Source organism: Vombatus ursinus, unplaced genomic scaffold, assembly GCF_900497805.2.
Source record: "Vombatus ursinus unplaced genomic scaffold, bare-nosed wombat genome assembly UNPS02012179.1, whole genome shotgun sequence".
NCBI classification, from domain to species: Eukaryota; Metazoa; Chordata; class Mammalia; order Diprotodontia; family Vombatidae; genus Vombatus; species Vombatus ursinus.
The window spans coordinates 12,299,878-12,304,367 of record NW_020951957.1 but is presented as its reverse complement, the minus strand read 5'-3'; positions in this window follow the sequence as shown (position 1 = coordinate 12,304,367).

Sequence of the window (4,490 nt, the reverse complement as noted above, 5' to 3'; positions counted from 1 at the left end):
CACAGTGCCTGGCACATAGTAGGCACTTAATAAATATTTGCTGACTAACTGAGCTCCTGTTACCTCTGTGTAATACTGGAAGGACATCATGACTGGACCCCACACACAAAAGAAACAAAGAACCTGCTTCCACCATGGAACTTGGCTCTCTTGGCCCTGAGTAGTGTGCATAATCAGTCCTATAATGGAAAAGTAGAATGCAGGTTCCTAAAAGAATGCAGGCTACTTAAGGACAGGAACTGGTTTTTGTTTGTTTTGTCTCTGTATCCCCTCTGTGTTAAATTTAATTCAATTCAATTCAGCAAGCTTCTATTAATCACACACTGCATACAACATGTTGTGGGTGAAAGGGAAAGGGGAGAGATACAAAAGGAAAAAGAAAATAACCCTGACACTTATTAAATATTGTTTCAATAAACCTGAATTTAAATGAAATGAAAGTATATTTCTGAAATAGATATTTATTGTTTTATATTGAATCCTCTCATGTTCTGCTGTGCACGTGGAAGTGTTCTTTTTATCATTTTTCATTTTGTATTTTAAGTTTAAAATGAATAAAAAATTTATACGAAAAAAAGTATATTTCATTGATTTTTCCCTTGCCCTGAAGTTTATAGAGATTCAGCCCATATCATCATCCTCTAAGATGTGAAAGAGATTTAAGTGTATACCAGGTCTATTGAGTTTCCTGACCATAATTCCCAGAATTTAAGCTATACCCATATCCCTAGCATGTATGTATTGACAGATTAAAAGATTTGAAAGATGGGGAAGGAAGGTAGGCCTACTTCAATTTCAAGATACTGCAGTATCTGGCCTCATATTGACTTGGTGCTGTGTAGAACCTTTGTGAGTCAAGATCAGTCCTTGAAACTCTCTAGTGAATTTGGATTACTTTGGTAGAACCTCAGGTACTGTGTTTTCTTCCACTTATTTATTCCCAAGGGAATAAAGATTATTACTAAGAGATTAGTGGGTAAGAGAGAAAAAGAACTCTGGATTTTGAGTCAAAAGACTTCTGTTCACATGCTGGCCCAGATGCTACCTGTGACTCTGTTAGCAATATGCGGGACCTTTCTGGTTCTGTTTCCTCATCTGGAAAATGAGGGTGTTGGGTTAAGTGATCTCTAAGATCTCTTCTAGCTCTAAATTCTATGACCCTAAGATTTTCCTTATTCTCCTCCTTCTTCCGTTACCACTCTTTCTCACTCTCCTTTGCTAGATAGTCATCCTAATCGGGTCCATTATGCATGTGTATATCCCAAGGCTCTATCCTGAATCTTCTCTCTTCCCACTTCATACCAAGAGAGAAATCTGAGTGATGTTATCATCTCCCACACATCACCATCTGTTTCCTTTTTTCTGACAAGGCCACCATCATAGTCCAAGCCCTTATCTTCTCTTACTTAGAGTACTACAAGACTCTTATAATATGTTTTCCTCCCGCCTGTCTCTCTTCTCTCCAATCCATCTACATAGATGAGAAAGTGATATTCCTAAAGCACAGATTGGGCCATGTTACTCCCTTATTCAAGAAGATTTGGTGGCTCCCTATTGCCTGTATGGGGTGCTCAAGGAGGACTAGAACTTCTGGTGTGAGGGCTTGCTAAGCCTTTTTCACGGCTTCTCTTCCAACTTTTGTGTCTACCTGGCACTCAACTCTCACCTGTGACTCCAAGAAGCAATAGCATTGCAGTGGCTACACCCTAGTAAACCTTTTTGGAAAATAGACTAAACCAGATTGAGGGTGACTGACGGGCCTCAAACCCGTTGGCGATGAGGGGGATGTCTACCCCAAGGATATGAAGACTTCCCCCAGCAGAATGGGCAGACGAGAATAATTTGTTCCAATGGCCATGACAGTGACTGAAGCAGGCTCTGTGGAGTGCTTAAAGCTTGGTCACACATCAGACATACCAAAGATATCATCTACTTCATCCCTGGCCATTGCCAGTCGTCTTGACTTTTGTCTTGCCACTGAACTTTGATGACTCTGGAAAAAAGAGTGAAGCTGAGGACTTTGTGCAGCTCTGCCTCACTTAAATCCAGGTCACAAGCAAATCAAGACATCACCCATGATGTCACTGGTCCACTTCCAAAACAAAGAACAAGCAACATTGCCTGCAGGATAAAATACAAACTTCTTTATTTGGTTCAGTGGATAGAGTACTAGGCCAAGAGTCAGAAGTCCTGAGTTAGCTCTGTGACCCTGGGCAAGTCACTTAACGTTTATCTCACTTCCCTCCCAGGGCTGTTGTGTGGATCAAATGAGGTAATAATTGTAAAGTGCTTAGCATGTTCGCTGTTCTTATTACTATTTATTATTTTCTATTTGGCATTTAAGGCCTCTCACAATCTAGCTGCAATATATTTTTCTAGATCGAGGGATCTTAACCTCTGTGAACTATTAAATAAATATTTTAATAACTAAATGTAATTTGTTTCCTATGTATTTTATCTTATGCTTTTGAAAACATTCTTCAGAGAAAGGGTCCATAGGCTTCCACCAGACTGCCAAAAGTTGTCCATTACACAAAAAAGGGAAGAATCTCTGTTTTAGGCTTATTTCACATTATTCTCCTTCATGCGTTGTACATTCCAGCCAAACTGACCTTAATGTTCCCCCCAACAACATTCCAGCTCCTGCCTCCATTCCTTTTCAACCGGCTGCTCCCTATCACCCCCACTGGGGAGTGCTTGGGAGGCACTCACTCCTCACCACGGCCTCTTGGAATCCCTAGCTCCAATCTAGTCTCAGCTTGAGTAACACCTCCTTTAAGAATCCTTTTTGGTTCCCTTCCAACTGTTAGTACTGACCTAAAAATAACTTTGGGTTTACTTGATAGATGTTTTGTATTTATTTCTGTATATGCCATCTCCTTCCCCCCCACACCCCAGAATAATATATAAGGACAGAGACTGTATTCATTTTTATCTTAGCAATTCCAACTCCTAACATACCATTGGTGTTTAATTGTTGTTGTTGTTTGTCCTTTGTTTTTGAAAAGGACCAATGACATTGGTATTTAATAAGTACTTGCTGAATTAAATTTCTTGGTCTGCACTGGATATGTAGCCAGAGGTTGTTATTGTTTAGTTATGTCAGACGACTCTTTGTGACCCTATCTAGGGTTTTCTTGCCAAGCCATTTCCTTCTCCAGCTCATTTTACAGATGAGGAAACTGAGGCAAACAAGGTTAAATGATTTGCCCAGGGTCACACAGCTAGTAAGTGTCTGAGGCTAAATTTGAACTCAGGTCTTCCTGACTCCAGGGCAGGCACTCTATCCACTGCACTACTTAGTTGCCAGAGGACCTAGGTTCAAATCTCTGCTTTGCTAAATACTACCTGTGTATCATTTCATTGCTCTGGGTAGCCATCTTCTCATCTGTAAAATGGAGGAGGGAAAGACTAGATGAGCTGTAAAGTTACATCCAGTTCTAAATCTTCAATGCTAATTCAACCTCTTAGAATTAGGAGGGTCAAATAAGGTAGATTGAGTCAATATCAGGAGATCAGTGTGACAATGACTTTGGCTGAAACTGAAACATCTTAAAGTCTTTTTGATTCTCTAGAAATGTCTTCCACACGGCGCTGAGTAGAAAGGTGGCCATTTCTGAAACTGTATATCCCCCTAAACATTTACCCCAATGGATTCCTCACCCAAGCTTTGTCCTACCCCTGCCCTAATTGGCCTAATGCCTGCTGCCTTGGAAGCTGCTGGGCTGATAGACCCTGTTCCTGGGAAGGGCTCATATTCAATTCAATTTAATTTAATAAGCACTTATTTTTATTTTTTTGATGAGGGCATTTGGGGTTAAGTGACTTGCCCAGAGTCACACAGCTAGTGAGTGTTGTGTGTATGAGGCCAGATTTGAACTCAGGTCCTCCTCACTCCAAGTCCTGTGTTCCATTCACTGTGTCACCTAGCTGCCCCTTAAGCACTTATTATCAATTCTATGTGCCAAGCCCCGGGCAAAGTGCTAGGGTTACAAAGACAAAAATGTAATCTCCCTTGCTCTCAAGAAAGTTACCTGATGAATTCAAGTTTTAAAAAATAGTTTAGCAATATAAACCAGGGGTCAGCAAACTATGACCAGTGAGCCAAATCCAGCCCACCACCTGTTTTTGCGTGGTCAATGGGCTAATCATTCCAAGCTGATGCTTAGCTTTGCTCACCATGTACTGGCATGCGCATAACACTTCAAGGTTTATGAAAAGCTTCACGTATATTATCTTTCTTAAGCCTCAAAGCAACCCTGTGATGTAGGTGTTATTATGCCCATTAATTTTTTTAACCTTAAAGGCAGCCAGGTGGCACAATGAATAGAGCACAGAATGTGGAGTCTCAGACACTTATTAGCTGTGTGACCCTGGGTAAATCCCTTGACCTCTGTTTGCCCCAGTTTCTTCAACTGTGAAACAGAGGCAATAACAGCATTTATCTGAAATGGTTGTTGTGAGGATCAAATGACATACTACTAGTAAAG